Source organism: Carcharodon carcharias, chromosome 19, assembly GCF_017639515.1.
Source record: "Carcharodon carcharias isolate sCarCar2 chromosome 19, sCarCar2.pri, whole genome shotgun sequence".
Taxonomy (NCBI): domain Eukaryota; kingdom Metazoa; phylum Chordata; class Chondrichthyes; order Lamniformes; family Lamnidae; genus Carcharodon; species Carcharodon carcharias.
The window spans coordinates 15,513,012-15,536,889 of record NC_054485.1 but is presented as its reverse complement, the minus strand read 5'-3'; the positions used below and the strand labels follow the sequence as shown (position 1 = coordinate 15,536,889).

Sequence of the window (23,878 nt, the reverse complement as noted above, 5' to 3'; positions counted from 1 at the left end):
GTCTAATTGTCTCAAGCACTGGCTAGCTGTCTCAGCGAATGGCTAGCTGTCTCAGTCACTGTCTAATTGCCTCAATCACTGTCTAGCTGCCTCAGTCACTGACTAATTGCATCAGTCACTGGCTAGCTGTCTCAATTACTGAATAGCTGAATCAGAAACTGGCTCGCTGTCTCAATTACTGGCTAGCTGTCTCAATCTCTGGCTAGTTGCCACAGTCACTGGCTAGCTGTCTCAGTCACTGGCTAACAGTCTCAATTAATGGCTAGCTGTCTCAGTCACTGGCTACCTGCCACAGTCACTGGCTAGATGCCTCTGCAATGGTTAGCTGTCTCAATCACAGGTTCACTGGCTCAGTCACTGCTTAGCTGACTCAGTCACTGGCTAGCTGTGTCATTCACTGGCTAGCTATTTCAGTCGTTGGCTATCTGTCTCACTCACTGGCAATTGCCTCAGTCACTGGCTAGCTGTCTCAGCCACTGGCTAGCTGTCCCAGTCACTGGCTAGCTTTCTCAATCACTGGCTAGCTGTCTCAGTCATTGGCAAGCTATCTCAGTCACTGGCTAGCTGTCTCAATCACTAGCTAGCTGCCTCACTCACTGCCTTGCTCTCTCAATTACTGGATAGTTATCTCATCCACTGGCTAGCTGTCTCAGTCACTGTCTAATTGTCTCAGTCACTGGCAAACTGTCTCAATCACTAGCTAGCTGGCCTCAGTCACTGGCTAACTGCATCAGTCACTGGCTAGCAGTCTCAGTCACTGACTAGCAGTCTCAATTAGTGGCTAACTGTCTCAGTCACTGGCTAGCTGCCACAGCCCTGGCTAGCTACCTCCGTCACTGACTAGCTGTCTCAATCAAAGGCTCACTGGCTCATTCACTGTCTAGCTGCCTCAGTCACTGGCTAACTGCATCAGTCACTGGCTAGCAGTCTCAGTCACTGACTAGCAGTCTCAATTAATGTCTAACTGTCTCAGTCACTGGCTAGCTGCCTCAGCCACTGGCTAGCTACCTCCGTCACAGGCTAGCTGTCTCAATCAAAGGCTCACTCGCGCAGTCACTGTCTAGCTGACTCAGTCACTGGCTAGCTGTGTCATTCACCGGCTAGCTGTCTCAGTCATTGGCTAGCTGTCACAATCACCGGCTAGCTGTCTCAGTCACTGGCTAGCAGTCTCAATTAACGGCTAGCTGTCTCAGTCACTGGCTACCTGCCACAGTCACTGGCTAGCTGCCTCTGCAATGGCTAGCTGTCTCAATCACAGGTTCACTGGCTCAGTCACTGTCTAGTGACTCAGTCACTGGCTAGCTGTGTCATTCACTGGCTAGCTTTTTCAGTCGTTGGCTAGCTGTCTCACTCACTGGCAATTGCCTCAGTCACTGGCTAGTTGTCTCAGCCACTGGCTAGCTGTCTCAGTCATTGGCTAGCTATCTCAGTCACTGTCTAGCTGTCTCAATCACTGGCTAGCTGCCTCAGTCACTGGCTATCTGTCTCAATTATTGGCTAGCTATCTCAGTCATTGGATAGCTGTCTCATCCACTGGCTAGCTGTCTCAGTCACTGTCTAATTGTCTCAGTCACTGGCAAACTGTCTCAATCACTAGCTAGCTGGCCTCAGTCACTGGCTAACTGCATCAGTCACTGGCTAGCAGTCTCAGTCACTGACTAGCAGTGTCAATTAATGTCTAACTGTCTCAGTCACTGGCTAGCTGCCACAGCCACTGGCTAGCTACCTCCGTCACAGGCTAGCTGTCTCAATCAAAGGCTCACTGGCTCATTCACTGTCTAGCTGACTCAGTCACTGGCTAGCTGTGTCATTCACCGGCTAGCTGCCTCAGTCACTGTCTAGCTGACTCAGTCACTGTCTAGTTGTCTCAATCACTGGCTAGATGTCTCAGTCACTGGCTAGCAGTCTCAATTAATGGCTAGCTGTCTCAGTCACTGGCTTCCTGCCCAGTCACTGGCTTGCTGCCTCTGTCGCTGGCTAACAGTCTCAATCAATGGCTCGCTGTCTCAGTCACTGTCTAACTGACTCAGTCACTGTCTAGCTGTCTCAGCCACTGGCTAGCTTCCTCAGTCACTAGCTAGCTGTTTCAATTACTGGTTAGCTATCTCAGTCACTGGTTAGCTGTCTCAGCCAATGGTCTGCTCTCTCAGTCACTGTCTAATTGTCTCAATCACTGGCTAGCTGTGTCAGTCAATGTCTAGCAGCCTTGGTCACTGTCTAGCTGTCTCAATCACTGGCTAGCTCTCGCAGTCACTGGCTAGCTGTCTCAGCGAATTGGCTGGCTGTCTCAGTCACTGTCTAATTTGTCTCAATCACTGGCTAGCTGCCTCAGTCACTGGCTAACTGAATCAGTCACTGGCTAGATGTCTCAATTACTGAATAGCGGTCTCACTTACTGGCTAGCTGTCTCAATCTCTGGCTAGCTGCCACAGTCACTGGCTAGCTTTCTCAGTCACTGGCTAGCAGTCTTAATTAATGGCTAGCTGTCTAAGTCACTGGCTACCTGCCTCAGTAACTGGCTAGCTGCCTCTGTCACTGGCTAGCTGTCTGAATCACTGGTTCGCTGGCTCAGTCACTGGCTAGCTGTGTCATTCACTGGCTAGCTTTTTCAGTCGTTGGTTAGCTATCTCAGTCACTGACTAGTTGCCTCAGTCACTGGCTAGCTGTCTCAGCCAATGGTTAGCTTTCCCAGTCACTGGCTAGCTGACTCAATCACTGGCTACCTGTCTCAGTCATTGGCAAGTTATCTCAGACACTGGCAGGCTGTCTCAATCAATGGCTAGCTGTTTCAGTCACTGTCTAATTGTCTCAATTACTGGCTAGCTGTCTCAGTCACTGGCTAAATGTCTCAATTACTAGCTAACTGACTCAGTCACTGGCTAACTGCATCAGTCACAGGCTAGCTGTCTCAATTAATGAATAGCTGTCACAATCAACAGCTAGCTGCCTCAGGCACTGTCTAGCTGACTCAGTCACTGGCCAGCTGTGTCCGTCAATGTCTAGCAGCCTCAGTCACTGTCTAGTTGTCTCAATCACTGGCTAGCTGTCTCAGTCACTGGCTAGCTGTCTCAGCGAATGGCTAGCTGTCTCAGTCACTGTCTAATTGTCTCAACCACTGGCTAGCTGCCTCAGTTACTGGCTAACTGTCTCAATCACTAGCTAGCTGCCTCAGTCACTGGGTAACTGCATCAGTCACTGGCTAGCTGTCTCAATTACTGAATAGCTGTCTCAGACAGTGGCTAGCTGTCTCAGCCACTGTCTAATTATTTCAATTACTGGCTAGCTGTATCAGTCACTGGCTAGCTATCTCAATCACTAGCTAGCTGCCTCAGTCACTGGATAACTGCATCAGTCACTGGCTAGCTGTCTCAATTAGTGATTAATTGTCTCACTCACTGGCTAGCTGCCTCAGGCACTGTCTAGTTGTCTCAATCACTGGATAGCTGCCTCAGTCATTGGCCAGCTGTCACTATCAGTGGCTAGCGGTCTCAAGCACTGGATAGCTGTCTGAAAAAGTGGCTAGCTGTCACAATCTCTGGATAGCTGCCTCAGTCACTGTCTAAATGTCACAGTTAATGGCTAGCTGTCTAAGTCACTGGCTAACTGTCTCAATCACTAGCTAGCTGTCTCTGTCATTGGCTAACTGCATCAGTCACTGGCTAGCTGTCTCAATTAATGAATAGCTGTCACAATCACTGGCTAGCTGCCTAAGTCACTGTCTAGCTGCCAAAGTCACTTGCTAGCTGTGTCATTCACTGGCTAGCATTTTCAGTCTTTGGTTAGCTGTCACAGTCATTGGCTAGTTGGCTCAGTCACTGGTTAGCTGTCACAGCCACTGGCTAGCTGTTCAAGACACTGGCTAGCTGTCTCAATCAATGGCTAGCTGTCCCAGTCACTGTCCAGTTGTGTCAAATATGGCTAGCTGCCTCAGTCACTGGCTAGCTGACTCAGCCACTGGCTAGCTGTCCCAGTCACAGGCTAGCTGCCTCAGTCACTGGCTAGCTGCCTCAGTCACTGGCTACCTGTCTCAATCACTGGCTAGCTGTCTCAGCCTTTGGCTAGCTATCTCAGTCAGTGGTTAGTAGTCTCAATCACTGGCTAGCTGCCTCAGTCACTGGCTAGCTGTCTCAATTACTGGCCAGCTGCCTCAGCCACTGGCTAGCTGTCTCAGTCACTGTCTAATTGTCTCAAGCACTGGCTAGCTGTGTCAGTCAATGTCTAGCAGCCTCAGTCACTGTCTAGTTGTCTCAAGCACTGGCTAGCTGTCTCAGCGAATGGCTAGCTGTCTCAGTCACTGTCTAATTGCCTCAATCACTGGCTAGCTGCCTCAGTCACTGATTAATTGCATCAGTCACTGGCTAGCCGTCTCAATTACTGAATAGCTGGCTCAGAAACTGGCTAGCTGTCTCAATTACTGGCTAGCTGTCTCAATCTCTGGCTAGTTGCCACAGTCACTGGCTAGCTGTCTCAGTCACTGGCTAGCAGTCTCAATTAATGGCTAGCTGTTTCAGTCACTGTCTAATTGTCTCAATTACTGGCTAGCTGTCTCAGTCACTGTCTAATTGTCTCAGTTACTGGCCAGCTGTCTCAATCACTAGCTAGCTGCCTCAGTCACTGGCTAACTGCATCAGTCACAGGCTTGCTGTCTCAATTAATGAATAGCTGTCACAATCAACAGCTAGCTGCCTCAGGCACTGTCTAGCTGACTCAGTCACAGGCCAGCTGTGTCCATCAATGTCTAGCAGCCTCAGTCACTGTCTAGTTGTCTCAATCATTGGTTAGCAGTCTCAGTCACTGGCTTGCTGTCTCAGCGAATGGCTAGCTGTCTCAGTCACTGTCTAATTGTCTCAACCACTGGCTAGCTGCCTCAGTTACTGGCTAACTGTCTCAATCACTAGCTAGCTGCCTCAGTCTCTGGGTAACTGCATCAGTCACTGGCTAGCTGTCTCAATTACTGAATAGCTGTCTCAGACAGTGGCTAGCTGTCTCAGCCACTGTCTAATTGTTTCAATTACTGGCTAGCTGTATCAGTCACTGGCTAGCTATCTCAATCACTAGCTAGCTGCCTCAGTCACTGGATAACTGCATCAGTCACTGGCTAGCTGTCTCAATTAGTGATTAATTGTCTCACTCACTGGCTAGCTGCCTCAGGCACTGTCTAGTTGTCTCAATCACTGGATAGCTGCCTCAGTCATTGGCTAGCTGTCACTATCAGTGGCTAGCGGTCTCAAGCACTGGATAGCTGTCTGAAAAAGTGGCTAGCTGTCACAATCTCTGGCTAGCTGCCTCAGTCACTGTCTAAATGTCTCAGTTACTGGCTAGCTGCCTAAGTCACTGGCTAACTGTCTCAATCACTAGCTAGCTGTCTCTGTCATTGGCTAACTGCATCAGTCACTGGCTAGCTGTCTCAATTAATGAATAGCTGTCACAATCACTGGCTAGCTGCCTAAGTCACTGTCTAGCTGCCAAAGTCACTTGCTAGCTGTGTCATTCACTGGCTAGCATTTTCAGTCTTTGGTTAGCTGTCACAGTCATTGGCTAGTTGGCTCAGTCACTGGTTAGCTGTCACAGCCACTGGCTAGCTGTTCAAGACACTGGCTAGCTGTCTCAGTCACTGGCTAGCTGTCTCAATTACTGGCCAGCTGCCTCAGCCACTGGTTAGCTGTCTCAGTCACTGTCTAATTGTCTCAAGCACTGGCTAGCTGTGTCAGTCAATGTCTAGCAGCCTCAGTCACTGTCTAGTTGTCTCAAGCACTGGCTAGCTGTCTCAGCGAATGGCTAGCTGTCTCAGTCACTGTCTAATTGCCTCAATCACTGGCTAGCTTCCTCAGTCACTGATTAATTGCATCAGTCACTGGCTAGCCGTCTCAATTAATGAATAGCTGGCTCAGAAACTGGCTAGCTGTCTCAATTACTGGCTAGCTGTCTCAATCTCTGGCTAGTTGCCACAGTCACTGGCTAGCTGTCTCAGTCACTGGCTAGCAGTCTCAATTAATGGCTAGCTGTCTCAGTCACTGGCTAGCAGTCTCAATTAATGGCTAGCTGTCTCAGTCACTGGCTACCTGCCAAAATCACTGGCTAGCTGCCTTTGCAATGGCTAGCTGTCTCAATCACAGGTTCACTGGCTCAGTCACTGTCTAGTGACTCAGTAACTGGCTAGCTGTGTCATTCACTGGCTAGCTTTTGCAGTCGTTGGCTAGCTGTCTCACTCACTGGCAATTGCCTCAGTCACTGGCTATCTGTCTCAGCCACTGGCAAGCTGTCTCAGTCACTGGCTAGTTGTCTCAATCACTGGCTAGCTGTCTCAATCTCTGGCTAGCTGCCTCAGTCACTGGCTATCTGTCTCAATTACTGGCTAGCTATCTCATTCACTGGATAGCTGTCTCATCCACTGGCTAGCTGTCTCAGTCACTGTCTAATTGTCTCAGTCACTGGCAAACTGTCTCAATCACTAGCTAGCTGGCCTCAGTCACTGGCTAACTGCATCAGTCACTGGCTAGCAGTCTCAGTCACTGACTAGCAGTCGCAATTAATGTCTAACTGTCTCAGTCACTGGCTAGCTGCCACAGCCACTGGCTAGCTACCTCCGTCACTGGCTAGCTGTCTCAATCAAAGGCTCACTGGCTCAGTCACTGTCTAGCTGACTCAGTCACTGGCTAGCTGTGTCATTCACTGGCTAGCTGTCTCAGTCATTGGCTAGCTGTCACAATCACTGGCTAGCTGCCTCAGTCAAAGTCTAGCTGACTCAGTCACTGGCTAGCTGTGTCAGTCAGTGTCTAGCAGCCTCAGTCACTGTCTAGTTGTCTCAATCACTGGCTAGATGTCTCAGTCAATGGCTAGCAGTCTCAATTAATGGCTAGCTGTCTCAGTTGCTGGCTTCCTGCCCAGTCACTGGCTTGCTGCCTCCGTCACTGGCTAGCAGTCTCAATCAATGGCTCGCTGTCTCAGTCACTGTCTAACTGACTCAGTCACTGTCTAGCTGTCTCAGCCACGGTCTAGCTGTCCCAGTCACTGGCTAGCTGTCTCAATCACTGGCTAGCTGTATCAGTCACTGGCTAGCCGTCTCAATTAATGGCTAGCTGTCTCAGTCACTGGCTAGCAGCCACAATCACTGGCAAGCTGCCTCTGTCACTGGCTAGTTGTCTCAGTCACTGGCTCAGTCATTGACTAGCTGAATTAGTCACTGGCTAGCTGTGTCATTCGCCGGCTAGCTGTCTCAGTCATTGGCTAGCTATCTCAGTCACTGGCTAGCTATCTCAATCACTGGCTAGCTTCCTCAGTCACTAGCTAGCTGTCTCAATTACTGGCTAGCTATCTCAGTCACTGGCTAGCTGTCTCAGCCACTGGCTAGCTCTCTCAGTCACTGTCTAATTGTCTCAATCACTGGCTAGCTGTGTCAGTCAATGTCTAGCAGCCTTGGTCACTGTCTAGCTGTCTCAATCAATGGCCAGCTCTCTCAGTCACTGGCTAGCTGTCTCAGCGAATGGCTAGCTGTCTCAGTCACTGTCTAATTGTCTCAATCACTGGCTAGCTGCCTCAGTCACTGGCTAACTGCATCAGTCACTGGCTAGCTGTCTCAATTACTGAATAGCGGTCTCACTCACTGGCTAGCTGTTTCAATTACTGGCTAGCTGTCTCAATCTCTGGCTAGCTGCCACAGTCACTGGCTAGCTTTCTCAGTCACTGGCTAGCAGTCTTAATTAATGGCTAGCTGTCTAAGTCACTGGCTACCTGCCTCAGTAACTGGCTAGCTGCCTCTGTCACTGGCTAGCTGTCTGAATCACTGGTTCGCTGGCTCAGTCACTGGCTAGCTGTGTCATTCACTGGCTAGCTTTTTCAGTCGTTGGTTAGCTATCTCAGTCACTGACTAGTTGCCTCAGTCACTGGCTAGCTGTCTCAGCCAATGGTTAGCTTTCCCAGTCACTGGCTAGCTGACTCAATCACTGGCTACCTGTCTCAGTCATTGGCAAGTTATCTCAGACACTGGCAGGCTGTCTCAATCAATGGCTAGCTGTTTCAGTCACTGTCTAATTGTCTCAATTACTGGCTAGCTGTCTCAGTCACTGGCTAAATGTCTCAATTACTAGCTAGCTGCCTCAGTCACTGGCTAACTGCATCAGTCACAGGCTAGCTGTCTCAATTAATGAATAGCTGTCACAATCAACAGCTAGCTGCCTCAGGCGCTGTCTAGCTGACTCAGTCACTGGCCAGCTGTGTCCGTCAATATCTAGCAGCCTCAGTCACTGTCTAGTTGTCTCAATCACTGGTTAGCTGTCTCAGTCACTGGCTAGCTGTCTCAGCGAATGGCTAGCTGTCTCAGTCACTGTCTAATTGTCTCAACCACTGGCTAGCTGCCTCAGTTACTGGCTAACTGTCTCAATCACTAGCTAGCTGCCTCAGTCACTGGGTAACTGCATCAGTCACTGGCTAGCTGTCTCAATTAGTGAATAGCTATCTCAGACAGTGGCTAGCTGTCTCAGCCACTGTCTAATTGTTTCAATTACTGGCTAGCTGCCTCAGTCACTGGCTAGCTATCTCAATCACTAGCTAGCTGCCTCAGTCACTGGATAACTGCATCAGTCACTGGCTAGCTGTCTCAATTAGTGAATAGCTGTCTCAGACATTGGCTAGCAGTCTTAATTTCTGGCTAGCTGTCTCAATCGCTGGCTAGCTGCCACAGTCACTGGCTAGCTGTCTCAGCCATTGGCTAGCAGTCTCTATTATTGGCTAGCTGTCTCAGTCACTGGCTAGCTGCCACAGTCAATGGCTAGCTGCCTCTGTCACTGGCTAGCTGTCTCAATCACCAGCTCACTGTTCAGTCATTGTCTATCCGACTCAGTCACTGGCTAGCTGTGTCATTCACTGGCTAGCTTTTTTAGTCATTGGTTAGCTATCTCAGTCACTGGCTAGCTGTCTCAATCACTGGCTAGCTGCCTCAGTCACTGGCTAGCTGTCTCAATTACTGAATAGCTGTCTCAGACACTGGCTAGCTGTCTCAATCTCGGGCTAGCTGCCTCAGTCACTGGCTAGCTGTCTCAATTACTGGCTAGCTATCTCATTTACTTGCTAGCTGTCTCAGCCACAGGCTAGTGTCACAGTCACTGTCTAATTGTCTCATTTACTGGCTAGCTGCTCCAGTCATTGGCTAACTGTCTCAATCACTAGCTAGCTGCCTCAGTCACTGGCTAACTGCTTCAGACACTGGCTAGCAGTCTCAATTATTGGTTATCTGTCTCAGTCCCTGGCTAGCTGCCATAGCCACTGGCTAGCGGCCTCCGTCACTGGCTTGCTGTCTCAATCACTGAATAGTTGTCTGAATCACTGGCTAGCTGCCTCAGTCACTGGCTAGCTGTCTCAATTAATGGCTAGCTATCTCAGTCACTGGTTGGCTGTCTCAGCCACAGGCTAGCAGTCTCATTTAATGGCTAACTGTCTCAGTCACTGGCTAGCTGCCACAGCCACTGGCTAGCTACCTCCGTCACTGGCTAGCTGTCTCAATCAAAGGCTCACTGGCTCAGTCACTGTCTAATTGTCTCAATTACTGGCCAGTTGTCTCAATCACTAGCTAGCTGCCTCAGTCACTGGCTAACTGCATCAGTCACTGGCTAGCTGTCTCAATTACTGAATAGCTGTCTCAGACACTGGCTAGCAGTCTCAGCCACTGTTTAGTTGTCTCAATCACTGGCTAGCTGTCTCACTCACTGGCTAGCTGTTTCAGCGAATGGCTAGCTGTCTCAGTCACTGTCTAATTATCTCAATCACTGGCTAGCTGCCTCAGTCACTGGATAACTGTCTCAATCACTAGCAAGCTGCCTAAGTCACTGGCTAACTGCTTCAGTCACTGGCTAGCTGTCTCAATTACTGAAGAGCTGTCTCAGACACTGGCTAGCAGTCTCAATTGTTGGTTAGTTTTCTCAGTCACTGGCTAGCTGCCACAGTCACTGGCTAGCGGCCTCCGTCACTGGCTAGCTGTCTCAATCACTGGATAGTTGTCTGAATCACTGGCTAGCTGTCTCAATCACCGGCTGGATACCTCAGTCACTGTCGAGCTGACTCAGTCACTGGCTAGCTGTGTCATTCACTGCCTAGTTGCCTCAGTCACTGGATAGCTGTCTCAGTCACTGGCTATCTGTCTCCAACACTGGCTAGCTGCCTCAGTCATTGGCTAGCTATCTCAGTCACTTGTTAGCTGCCTCAGCCACTGGCTAGCTGTTGCAGGCACTTGCTAGCTGTCTCAGTCACTGGCTAGCTGTCTCACTCACTGGCTAGCTGCCTCAGGCACTGTCTAGATCTCTCAATCACTGGATAGCGGTCTGAAAAAGTGGCTAGCTGTCACAATCTCTGGCTAGCTGCCTCAGTCACTGTCTAATTGTCTCAATTACTGGCTAGCTGCCTACCTCACTGGCTAACTGTCTCAATCACTAGCTAGCTGCCTCAGTCATTGGCTAACTGCATCAGTCACTGGCTAGCTGTCTCAATTAATGAATAGCTGTCACAATCACTGGCTAGCTGCGTAAGTCACTGTCTAGCTGCCTCAGTCACTGGCTAGCTGTGTCATTCATTGGCTAGCTTTTTCAGTCATTGGTTAGCTGTCTCAGTCACTGGCTAGTTGCCTCAGTCAGTGGCTAGCTTTCCCAGCCACTGGATAGCTGGTGCAGTCACTGGCTAGCTGTCTACAATCACTGGCTAGCTGTCTCAGTCATTGGCTTGCTACCTCAGTCATTGGCTACATGTCTCAATCAATGGCTAGCTGTCTCAGTCACTGTCTAGTTGTCTCAAATATGGCTAGCTGCCTCAGTCACTGGCTAGCAGTCTCAATTAATGGCTATCTGTCTCAGTCACTGGCTAGCTGCCTCCGTCACTGGCTAGCTGTCTCATTCACCGGCTCGCTGGCTCAGTCACTGTCCAGCTGACTCAGTCACTGGCTAGCTGTCTCAATCACTGGCTAGCTGCCTCAGTCACTGGCTAGCTGTCTCAATTACTGAATAGCTATCTCAGACACTGGCTAGCTGTCTCAATCTCTGGCTTGCTGCCTCAGTCACTGGCTAGCTGTCTCAATTACTGGCTAGCTATCTCAATCACTTGCTAGCTGTCTCAGCCACAGGCTAGCTGTCACAGTCACTGTCTAATTATCTCATTTACTGGCTAGCTGCTCCAGTCACTGGCTAACTGTCTCAATCACTAGTTAGCTGCCTCAGTCACTGGCGAACTGCTTCAGTCACTAGCTAGCTATCTCAATTACTGAATAGCTGTCTCAGACACTGGCTAGCAATCTCAATTATTGGTTAGCGGTATCAGTCACTGGCTAGCTGCCATAGTCACTGGCTAGCGGCCTCCGTCACTGGATGGCTGTCTCAATCACTGGATAGTTGTCTGAATCACTGGCTTGCTGTCTCAATCACCAGTTCACGGGCTCAGTCACTGTCTAGCTGACTCAGTCACTGGCTAGCTGTGTCATTCACTGGCTAGCTTTTTCAGTCGTTGGTTAGCTGTCTCAGTCACTGGCTAGTTGCCTCAGTCACTGGCTTGATTTCCCAGCAACTGGCTAGCTGTCCCAGTCACTGGCTAGCTGTCTCAATCACTGGCCAGCTGCCTCAGTCACTGGCTAACTGTCTCAATTACTGGCTACCTATCTCAGTCACTTGCTAGCTGTCTCAGCCACAGGCTAGCTGTCACAGTCACTGTCTAATTGTCTCATTTACTGGCTAGCTGCTCCAGTCACTGGCTAACGGTCTCAATCACTAGCCAGCTGCCTCAGTCACTGGCTAACTGCTTCAGTCACTAGCTAGCTATCTCAATTACTGTATAGCTGTCTCAGACACTGGCTAGCAGGCTCAATTATTGGTTAGCTTTCTCAGTCACTGGCTAGCTGCGATAGTCACTGGCTAGCGGCCTCCGTCACTGGCTTGCTGTCTCAATCACAGGATAGTTGTCTGAATCACTGGCTAGCTGCCTCAGTCACTGGCTAGCTGTCTCAATTAATGGCTAGCTATCTCAATCACTGGCTGGCTGTCTCAGCCACAGGCTAGCTGTCACAGGCACTGTCTAATTGTCTCATTTACGGGCTAGCTGCACCAGTCACTAGTTAACTGTCTCAATCACTAGCTAGCTGCCTCAGTCACAGGATAATTGCATCAGTCACTGGCTAGCTGTCAAAATTACTGACTAGCAGTCTCAGTCACTGGCTAGCTGTCTCAGCGAATGGCTAGCTGTCTCAGTCACTCTCTAATTGTCTCAATCACTGGCTAGCTGTCTCAGTCACTGGCTTACTGTCTCAATCACTAGCAAGCTGCCTCAGTCACTGGCTAACTGCTTCAGTCACTAGCTAGCTGTCTCAATTACTGAATAGCTGTCTCAGACACTGGCTAGCAATCTCAATTATTGGTTAGCGGTATCAGTCACTGGCTGGTTGCCATAGTCACTGGCTAGTGCCTCCATCACTGGCTTGCTTTCTCAATCACTGGATAGTTGTGTGAATCACTGGCTTGCTGTCTCAATCACCGGTTCGTGGGCTCAGTCACTGTCTAGCTGACTCAGTCACTGGCTAGCTGTGTCATTCACTGGCTAGCTTTTTCAGTCATTGGTTAGTTGTCTCAGTCACTGGCTAGTTGCCTCAGTCACTGGCTTGATTTCCCAGCAACTGGCTAGCTGTCCCAGTCACTGGCTAGCTGTCTCAATCACTGGCTAGCTGTCTCAGTTATTGGTTAGCTATCTCAGTCACTGGCTAGCTGTCTCTAACACTGGCTAGCTGCCTCAGTCACTGGCTAGCCGTCTCAATTTCTGGCTCGCTACCTCAGTCACTGGCTAGCAGTCTCAGCCACTGGCTAGCTGCCTCAGTCACTGGCTAACTGTCTCAATCATTAGCTAGCTGCCCCAGTCACTGGCTAACTGCATCAGTCACTGGCTAGCTGTCTCAATTACTGAATAGCTGTCTCAGACACTGGCTAGCTGTCTCAATTACTGGCTAGCTGTCTCATTCTCTGGCTAGCTGCCACAGTCACTGGCTAGCTGTCTCAGTCTCTGGCTAGCAGTCTCAATTAATGGCTAGCTGTCTCAGACACTGGCTATCTGCCACAGTCACTGGATAGCTGCCTCCGTCACTGGCTAGCTGTCTCAATCACCGGCTCGCTGGCTCAGTCACTGTCCAGCTGACTCAGTCACTGTCTAGCAGTCTCAGCCACTGGCTAGCTGTCCCAGTCACTGGCTAGCTGTCTCAATCACCGGCTCGCTGGCTCAGTCACTGTCCAGCTGACCCAGTCACTGTCTAGCTGTCTCAGCCACTGGCTAGCTGTCCCAGTCACTGGCTAGCTGTCTCAATCACTGAATAGCTGTCTCAGTCATTGGCTAGATATCTCAGTCACTGGCTAGCTGTTTCAATCACTGGCTAGCTGCCTCAGTCACTGGCCAGCCGTCTCAATTAATAGCTAGCTATCTCAGTCACTGGCTAGCTGTCTCAGCCACTGGCTAGCTGTCTCAATCACTTGCTAGCTATCTCAGTCACTCGCTAGCTGTCTCAACCACTGGCTAGCTCTCTCAGCCACTGTCTAATTCTCTCAATTACTGGCTAGCTGCCTCAGTCACTGGCTAACTATCTCAATCACGAGCTAAATGCCTCAGTCATTGGCTAACTGCATCAGTCACAGGCTAACTGTCTCAATTAATGAATAGCTGTCACAATCACCGACTTGCTGCTTCAGTCACTGTCTAGTTGTCTCAATCACTGGCTAGCTGTCTCAGTCACTGGCTAGCTGTCTCAATCACTGGCTAACTGTCTCAGTCATTGGCTAGCTATCTCAGTCACTGTCTACGTGTTTCAATCACTGGCTAGCTGCCTCAGTCACTGGCCAGCCGTCTCAATTAATAGCTAGCTATCTCAGTCACTGGCTAGCTGTCTCAGCCATTGGCTAGCTGTCTCAATCACTCGCTAGCTATTTCAGTCACTGGCTAGCTCTCTCAGCCACTGGCTAGCTCTCTCAGCCAATGTCTAATTCTCTCAATTACTGGCTAGCTGCCTCAGTCACTGGCTAACTATCTCAATCACTAGCTAGATGCCTCAGTCATTGGCTAACTGCATCAGTCACAGGCTAGCTGTCTCAATTATTGAATAGCTGTCACAATCACCGACTAGCTGCTTCAGTCACTGTCTAGTTGTCTCAATCACTGGCTAGCTGTCTCAGTCACTGGCTAGTTGTCTCAATAACTGGCTAGCTATCTCAGTCACTGGCTAGCTGTCTCAGCCACTGGCTAGCTGTTTCAGTCACTGTCTAATTGTCTCAATTACTGGCCAGCTGTCTCAATCACTAGCTAGCTGCCTCAGTCACTGGCTAACTGCATCAGTCACAGGCTAGCTGTCTCAATGAATGAATAGCTGTCACAATCACCGGCTAGCTGCCTCAGCCACTGTCTAGTTGTCTCAATCACTGGCTAGCTGTCTCACTCACTGGCTAGCTGTTTCAGTGAATGGCTAGCTGTCTCAGTCACTGTCTAATTATCTCAATCACTGGCTAGCTGCCTCAGTCACTGGCTAACTGTCTCAATCACTAGCAAGCTGCCTCAGTCACTGGCTAACTGCTTCAGTCACTGGCTAGCTGTCTCAATCACTGGATAGCGGTCTGAATCACTGGCTAGCTGTCTCAATCACCGGCTGGATACCTCAGTCACTGTCTAGCTGACTCAGTCACTGGCTAGCTGTCTCAATCACTGGCTAGTTGCCTCAGTCACTGCATAGCTGTCTCAGTCACTGGCTATCTGTCTCTAACACTGGCTAGCTGTCTCAGTCATTGGCTAGCTATCTCAGTCACTTGTTAGCTGCCTCAGCCACTGGCTAGCTGTCGCAGGCACTTGCTAGCTGTCTCAGTCACTGGCTAGCTGTCTCACTCACTGGCTAGCTGCCTCAGGTACTGTCTAGATGTCTCAATCACCTAATAGCTGAAACAGTCATTGGCTAGCTGTCTCTATGAGTGGCTAGCGGTCTCAATCACTGGATAGCAGTCTGAAAAAGTGGCTAGCTGTCACAATCTCTGGCTAGCTGCCTCAGTCACTGTCTAATTGTCTCAATTACTGCCTAGATGCCTAATTCAATGGCTAACTGTCTCAATCACTAGCTAGCTGGCTCAGTCATTGGCTAACTGCATCAGTCACTGGCTAGCTGTCTCAATTAATGAATAGCTTCACAATCACTGGCTAGCTGCGTAAGTCACTGTCTAGCTGCCTCAGTCATTGGCTAACTGCCTCAGTCACTGGCTAGTTGTCCCAGCCACTGGATAGCTGTTCCAGTCACTGGCTAGCTGTCTATAATCATTGGCTAGCTGTCTCAGTCATTGGCTTGCTATCTCAGTCATTGGCTACCTGTCTCAATCAATGGCTAGCTGCCTCAGTCACTGGCTAGCAGTCTCAATTAATGGCTAGCTGTCTCAGTCACTGGCTAGCAGTCTCAATTAATGGCTAGCTGTCTCAGTCACTGGCTACCTACCACAGTCACTGGGTAGCTGCCTCCGTCACAGGCTAGTTGTCTCATTCACCGGCTCGCTGGCTCAGTCACTGTCCAGCTGACTCAGTCACGGGCTAGCTGTCTCAGCAACTGGCTATCTAGCCCAGTCACTGGCTAGCTGTCTCAAACACTGTCTAGCTGTCTCAGTCATTGGCTAGCTCTCTCAGTCACTGGCTAGCTGTCTCAGCCACTGGCTCTCTGTCTCAGCCACTTCTAATTGTCTCAATTACTGGCTTGCTGACTCAGTCACTGGCTAGCTATCTCAATCACTAGCTAGTTGCCTCAGTCACTGGCTAACTGCATCAGTCACTGGCTAGCTGTCTCAATTACTGAATAGCTGTCTCAGACACTGGCTAGCAGTCTCCATTTCTGGCTAGCTGTCTCAATCGCTGGCTAGCTGCCTCAGTCATTGGCTAACTGCATCAGTCACTGGCTAGCTGTCTCAATTAATGAATAGCTGTCACAATCACTGGCTAGCTGAGTAAGTCACTGTCTAGCTGCCTCGTTCACTGGCTAGCTGTGTCATTCACTGGCTAGCTTTTTCAGTCATTGGTTAGCTGTCTCAGTCACTGGCTAGTTGCCTCAGTCACTGGCTAGCTGTCCCAGCCACTGGATAGTTGTTCCAGTCACTGGCTAGCTGTCTACAATCACTGGCTAGCTGTCTCAGTCATTGGATTGCTATCTCAGTCATTGGCTACATGTCTCAATCAATGGCTAGCTGTCTCGGTCACTGTCTAGTTGTCTCAAATATGGCTAGCTGCCTCAGTCACTGGCTAGCAGTCTCAATTAATGGCTAGCTGTCTCAGTCACTGGCTAGCAGTCTCAATTAATGGCTAGCTGTCTCAGTCACTGGCTACCTGCCACAGTCACTGGCTAGCTGCCTCCGTCACTGGCTAGCTGTCTCATTCACCGGCTCGCTGGCTCAGTCACTGTCCAGCTGACTCAGTCACGGGCTAGCTGTCTCAGCCACTGGCTAGCTAGCCCAGTCACTGGCTAGCTGTCTCAAACACTGTCTAGCTGTCTCAGTCATTGGCTAGCTATCTCAGTCACTGGCTAGCTGTCTCAGCCACTGGCTATCTGTCTCAGCCACTTCTAATTGTCTCAATTACTGGCTAGCTGACTCAGTCACTGGCTAGCTATCTCAATCACTAGCTAGCTGCCTCAGTCACTGGCTAACTGCATCAGTCACTGGCTAGCTGTCTCAATTACTGAATAGCTGTCTCAGACACTGGCTAGCAGTCTCCATTTCTGGCTAGCTGTCTCAATCGCTGGCTAGCTGCCACAGTCACTGGCTAGCTGTCTCAGTCATTGGCTAGCAGTCTCTATTAATGGCTAGCTGTCTCAGTCACTGGCTAGCTGCCACAGTCAATGGCTAGCTGCCTCTGTCACTGGCTAGCTGTCTCAATCACCAGCTCACTGTTCGGTCATTGTCTAGCTGACTCAGTCACTGGCTAGCTGTGTCATTCAATGGTTAGCTTTTTAAGTCGTTGGTTAGCTATCTCAGTCACTGGCTAGCTGTCTCAATCACTGGCTAGCTGCCTCAGTCACTGGCTAGCTGTCTCAATTACTGAATAGCTGTCTCAGACACTGGCTAGCTGTCTCAATTTCTGGCTAGCTGCCTCATTCACTGGCTAGCTGTCTCAATTACTGGCTAGCTATCTCAGTCACTTGCTAGCTGTCTCAGCCACAGGCTAGCTGTCACAGTCACTGTCTAATTGTCTCATTTACTGGCTAGCTCTCCCAGTCACTGGCTAGCTGTCTCAATCACCGGCTCGCTGGCTCAGTCACTGTCCAGCTGACTCAGTCACTGCTTAGCTGTCTCAGCCACTGGCTAGCTGTCTCAGTCACTGTCTAATTGTCTCAATTACTGGCCAGCTGTCTCAATCACTAGCTAGCTGCCTCAGTCACTGGCTAACTGCATCAGTCACAGGCTTGCTGTCTCAATTAATGAATAGCTGTCACAATCACCGGCTAGCTGCCTCAGCCACTGTCTAGTTGTCTCAATCACTGGCTAGCTGTCTCACTCACTGGCTAGCTCTTTCAGCGAATGGCTAGCTGTCTCAGTCACTGTCTAATTATCCTAATCAAAGGCTAGCTGCCTCAGTCACTGGCTAACTGTCTCAATCACTAGCAAGCTGCCTCAGTCACTGGCTAACTGCTTCAGTCACTGGCTAGCTGTCTCAATTACTGAATAGCTGTCTCAGACACTGGCTAGCAGTCTCAATTGTTGGTTAGTTTTCTCAGTCACTGGCTAGCTGCCACAGTCACTGGCTAGCGGCCTCCGTCACTGGCTAGCTTTCTCAATCACTGGATAGTTGTCTGAATCACTGGCTAGCTGTCTCAATCACCGGCTTGATACCTCAGTCACTGTCTAGCTGACTCAGTCACTGGCTAGCTGTCTCAATCACTGGCTAGTTGCCTCAGTCACTGCATAGCTGTCTCAGTCAGTGGCTATCTGTATCTAACACTGGCTAGCTGTCTCAGTCATTGGCTAGCTATCTCAGTCACTTGTTAGCTGCCTCAGCCACTGGCTAGCTGTCGCAGGCACTTGATACCAGTCTCAGTCACTGGCTAGCTGTCTCACTCACTGGCTAGCTGCCTCAGGCACTGTCTAGTTGTCTCAATCACCTAATAGCTGACTCAGTCATTGGCTAGCTGTCTCTATGAGTGGCTAGCGGTCTCAATCACTGGATAGCGGTCTGAAAAAGTGGCTAGCTGTCACAATCTCTGGCTAGCTGCCTCAGTCACTGTCTAATTGTCTCAATTACTGGCTAGCTGCCTAACTCACTGGCTAACCGTCTCAATCACTAGCTAGCTGCCTCAGTCATTGGCTAACTGCATCAGTCACTGGCTAGCTGTCTCAATTAATGAATAGCTGTCACAATCACTGGCTAGCTGCGTAAGTCACTGTCTAGCTGCCTCAGTCACTGGCTAGCTGTGTCATTCACTGGCTAGCTTTTTCAGTCATTGGTTAGCTGTCTCAGTCACTGGCTAGTTGCTTCAGTCACTGGCTAGCTGTCCCAGCCACTGGATAGCTGTTCCAGTCACTGGCTAGCTGTCTACAATCACTGGCTAGCTGTCTCAGTCATTGGATTGCTATCTCAGTCATTGGCTACCTGTCTCAATCAATGGCTAGCTGTCTCAGTCACTGTCTAGTTGTCTCAAATATGCCTAGCTGCCTCAGTCACTGGCTAGCAGTCTCAATTAATGGCTAGCTGTCTCAGTCACTGGCTAGCAGACTCAATTAATGGCTAGCTGTCTCAGTCACTGGCTACCTGCCACAGTCACCGGCTAGCTGCCTCCGTCACTGGTTGGCTGTCTCATTCAATGGCGCGCTGGCTCAGTCACTGTCCAGCTGACTCAGTCACGGGCTAGATGTCTCAGCCACTGGCTAGCTAGCCCAGTCACTGGCTAGCTGTCTCAAACACTGTCTAGCTGGCTCAGTCATTGGCTAGCTATCTCAGTCACTGGCTAGCTGTCTCAGCCACTGGCTCTCTGTCTCAGCCACTTCTAATTGTCTCAATTACTGGCTAGCTGACTCAGTCACTGGCTAGCTATCCCAATCACTAGCTAGCTGCCTCAGTCACTGGCTAACTGCATCAGTCACTGGCTAGCTGTCTCAATTACTGAATAGCTGTCTCAGACACTGGCTAGCAGTCTTAATTTCTGGCTAGCTGTCTCAATCGCTGGCTAGCTGCCACAGTCACTGGCGAGCTGTCTCAGTCATTGGCTAGCAGTCTCTATTAATGGCTAGCTGTCTCAGTCACTGGCTAGCTGCCACAGTCAATGGCTAGCTGCCTCTGTCACTGCCTAGCTGTCTCAATCACCAGCTCACAGTTCGGTCATTGTCTAGCTGACTCAGTCACTGGCTAGCTGTTTCATTCACTGGTTAGCTTTTTAAGTCGTTGGTTAGCTATCTCAGTCACTGGCTAGCTGTCTCAATCACTGGCTAGCTGCCTCAGTCACTGGCTAGCTGTCTCAATTACTGAATAGCTGTCTCAGACACTGGCTAGCTGTCTCAATTTCTGACTAGCTGCCTCAATTACTGGCTAGCTATCTCAGTCACTTGCTAGCTGTCTCAGCCACAGGCTAGCTGTCACAGTCACTGTCTAATTGTCTCATTTACTGGCTAGCTCTCCCAGTCACTGGCTAGCTGTCTCAATCACCGGCTCGCTGGCTCAGTCACTGTCCAGCTGACTCAGTCACTGTCTAGCTGTCTCAGCCACTGGCTAGCTGTCCCAGTCACTGGCTAGCTGTCTCAGCCACTGGCTAGCTGTCTCAGTCACTGTCTAATCGTCTCAATTACTGCCAGCTGTCTCAATCACTAGCTAGCTGCCTCAGTCACTGGCTAACTGCATCAGTCACAGGCTAGCTGTCTCAATGAATGAATAGCTGTCACAATCACCGGCTAGCTGCCTCAGCCACTGTCTAGTTGTCTCATTCACTGGCTAGCTGTCTCACTCACTGGCTAGCTCTTTCAGCGAATGGCTAGCTGTCTCAGTCACTGTCTAATTATCTCAATCACTGGCTAGCTGCTTCAGTCACTGGCTAACTGTCTCAATCACTAGCAAGCTGCCTCAGTCACTGGCTAACTGCTTCAGTCACTGGCTAGCTGTCTCAATTACTGAATAGCTGTCTCAGACACTGGCTAGCAGTCTCAATTGTTGGTTAGTTTTTTCAGTCACTGGCTAGCTGCTTCAGTCACTGGCTAGCTGTCACAATCACTGGATAGTTGCCTGAATCACTGGCTAGATGTCTCAATCACCGGCTGGATACCCCAGTCACTGTCTAGCTGACTCAGTCACTGGCTAGTTGCCTCAGTCACTGCATAGCTGTCTCAGTCACTGGCTATCTGTCTCTAACACTGGCTAGCTGTCTCAGTCATTGGCTAGCTATCTCAGTCACTTGTTAGCTGCCTCAGCCACTGGCTAGCTGTCGCAGGCACTTGCTAGCTGTCTCAGTCACTGGCTAGCTGTCTCACTCACGGGCTAGCTGCCTCAGGCACTGTCTAGTTGTCTCAATCACCTAATAGCTGACTCAGTCATTGGCTAGCTGTCTCTATGAGTGGCTAGCGGTCTCAATCACTGGATAGCGGTCTGAAAAAGTGGCTAGCTGTCACAATCTCTGGCTAGCTGCCTCAGTCACTGTCTAATTGTCTCAATTACTGGCTAGCTGACTAACTCACTGGCTAACTGTCTCAATCACTAGCTAGCTGGCTCAGTCATTGGCTAACTGCATCAGTCACTGGCTAGCTGTCTCAATTAATGAATAGCTGTCACAATCACTGGCTAGCTGCGTAAGTCACTGTCTAGCTGCCTCAGTCACTGGCTAGCTGTGTCATTCACTGGCAAGCTTTTTCAGTCATTGGTTAGCTGTCTCAGTCACTGGCTAGTTGCCTCAGTCACTGGCTAGCTGTCCCAGCCACTGGACAGCTGTTCCAGTCACTGGCTAGCTGTCTACAATCACTGGCTAGCTATCTCAGTCATTGGCTTGCTATCTCAGTCATTGGCTACCTGTCTCAATCAATGGCTAGCTGTCTCAGTCATTGTCTAGTTGTCTCAAATATGGCTAGCTGCCTCAGTCACTGGCTAGCAGTCTCAATTAATGGTTAGCTGTCTCAGGCACTGGCTAGCAGTCTCAATTAATGGCTAGCTGTCTCAGTCACTGGCTACCTGCCACAGTCACTGGCTAGCTGCCTCCGTCACTGGCTAGCTGTCTCATTCACCGGCTCGCTGGCTCAGTCACTGTCCAGCTGACTCAGTCACGGGCTAGCTGTCTCAGCCACTGGCTAGCTAGCCCAGTCACTGGCTAGCTGTCTCAGTCATTGGCTAGCTATCTCAGTCACTGGCTAGCTGTCTCAGCCACTGGCTCTCTGTCTCAGCCACTTCTAATTGTCTCAATTACTGGCTAGCTGACTCAGTCACTGGCTAGCTATCTCAATCACTAGCAAGCTGCCTAAGTTACTGGCTAACTGCATCAGTCACTGGCTAGCTGTCTCATTCTCTGGCTAGCTGCCACAGTCACTGGCTAGCTGTCTCAGACACTGGCTAGCAGTCTCAATTGTTGGTTAGTTTTCTCAGTCACTGGCTAGCAGCCACAGTCGCTGGCTAGCGGCCTCCGTCACTGGCTAACTGTCTCAATCACTGGAGAGTTGTCTGAATCACTGGCTAGCTGTCTCAATCACCGGCTGGATACCCCAGTCACTGTCTAGCTGACTCAGTCACTGGCTAGCTGTCTCAATCACTGGCTAGTTGCCTCAGTCACTGCATAGCTGTCTCAGTCACTGGCTATCTGTCGCTAACAATGGCTAGCTGTCTCAGTCATTGGCCAGCTATCTCAGTCACTTGTTAGCTGCCTCAGCCACTGGCTAGCTGTCGCAGGCACTTGCTAGCTGTCTCAGTCACTGGCTAGCTGTCTCACTCACTGGCTAGCTGCCTCAGGCACTGTCTAGTTGTATCAATCACCTAATAGCTGACTCAGTCATTGGCTAGCTGTCTCTATGAGTGGCTAGCGGTCTCAATCACTGGATAGCGGTCTGAAAAAGTGGCTAGCTGTCACAATCTCTGGCTAGCTGCCTCAGTCACTGTCTAATTGTCTCAATTACTGGCTAGCTGCCTAACTCACTGGCTAACTGTCTCAATCACTAGCTAGCTGGCTCAGTCATTGGCTAACTGCATCAGTCACTGGCTAGCTGTCTCAATTAATGAATAGCTGTCACAATCACTGGCTAGCTGCGTAAGTCACTGTCTAGCTGCCTCAGTCACTGGCTAGCTGTGTCATTCACTGGCTAGCTTTTTCAGTCATTGGTTAGCTGTCTCAGTCACTGGCTAGTTGCCTCAGTCACTGGCTAGCTGTCCCAGCCACTGGATAGCTGTTCCAGTCACTGGCTAGCTGTCTACAATCACTGGCTAGCTGTCTCAGTCATTGGATTGCTATCTCAGTCATTGGCTACATGTCTCAATCAATGGCTAGCTGTCTCAGTCACTGTCTAGTTGTCTCAAATATGGCTAGCTGCCTCAGTCACTGGCTAGCAGTCTCAATTAATGGCTAGCTGTCTCAGTCACTGGCTAGCAGTCTCAATTAATGGCTAGCTGTCTCAGTCACTGGCTACCTGCCACAGTCACTGGCTAGCTGCCTCCACCACTGGCTAGCTGTCTCATTCACCGGCTCGCTGGCTCAGTCACTGTCCAGCTGACTCAGTCACGGGCTAGCTGTCTCAGCCACTGGCTAGCTAGCCCAGTCACTGTCTAGCTGTCTCAAACACTGTCTAGCTGTCTCAGTCATTGGATAGCTATCTCAGTCACTGGCTAGCTGTCTCAATTAATGGCTCTCTGTCTCAGTCACTGGCTAGCAGTCTCAATTAATGGCTAGCTGTCTCAGTCACTGGCTACCTGCCACAGTCACTGGCTAGCTGCCTCCGCCACTGGCTAGCTGTCTCATTCACCGGCTCGCTGGCTCAGTCACTGTCCAGCTGACTCAGTCACGGGCTAGCTGTCTCAGCCACTGGCTAGCTAGCCCAGTCACTGGCTAGCTGTCTCAAACACTGTCTAGCTGTCTCAGTCATTGGCTAGCTATCTCAGTCACTGGCTAGCTGTCTCAGCCACTGGCTCTCTGTCTCAGCCACTTCTAATTGTCTCAATTACTAGCCAGCTGCCTCAGTCACTGGCTAACTGCATCAGTCATTGGCTAGCTGTCTCAATTACTGAATAGCTGTCTCAGACACTGGCTAGCAGTCTCAATTTCTGGCTAGCTGTCTCAATCGCTGGCTAGCTGCCACAGTCACTGGCTAGCTGTCTCAGTCATTGGCTAGCAGTCTCTATTAATGGCTAGCTGTCTCAGTCACTGGCTAGCTGCCACAGTCAATGGCTAGCTGCCTCTGTCAATGGCTAGCTGTCTCAATCACCAGCTCACTGTTCAGTCATTGTCTAGCTGACTCAGTCACTGGCTAGCTGTGTCATTCACTGGCTAGCTTTTTAAGTCGTTGGTTAGCTATCTCAGTCACTGGCTAGCTGTCTCAATCACTGGCTAGCTGCCTCAGTCACTGGCTAGCTGTCTCAATTACTGAATAGCTGTCTCAGACACTGGCTAGCTGTCTCAATTTCTGACTAGCTGCCTCATTCACTGGCTAGCTGTCTCAATTACTGGCTAGCTATCTCAGTCACTTGCTAGCTGTCTCAGCCACAGGCTAGCTGTCACAGTCACTGTCTAATTGTCTCATTTACTGGCTAGATGCTCCAGTCACTGGCTAACTGTCTCAATCACTAGCTAGCTGCCTCAGTCACTGGCTAACTGCTTCAGTCACTAGCTAGCTGTCTCAATTACTGAATAGCTGTCTCAGACACTGGCTAGCAGGCTCAATTATTGGTTAGCTGTCTCAGTCACTGGCTA

The 23,878-nt window shown here is 50.1% G+C and overlaps 1 protein-coding gene across 1 annotated transcript in view; it reads right to left on the bottom strand.

The window, feature by feature from the left end:
• Positions 1–23,878, bottom strand: part of LOC121291367 (parkin coregulated gene protein homolog) — a 982,704-nt gene that overhangs the window by 571,870 nt on the left and 386,956 nt on the right. The gene's annotated exons all lie outside the window — the stretch shown is intronic.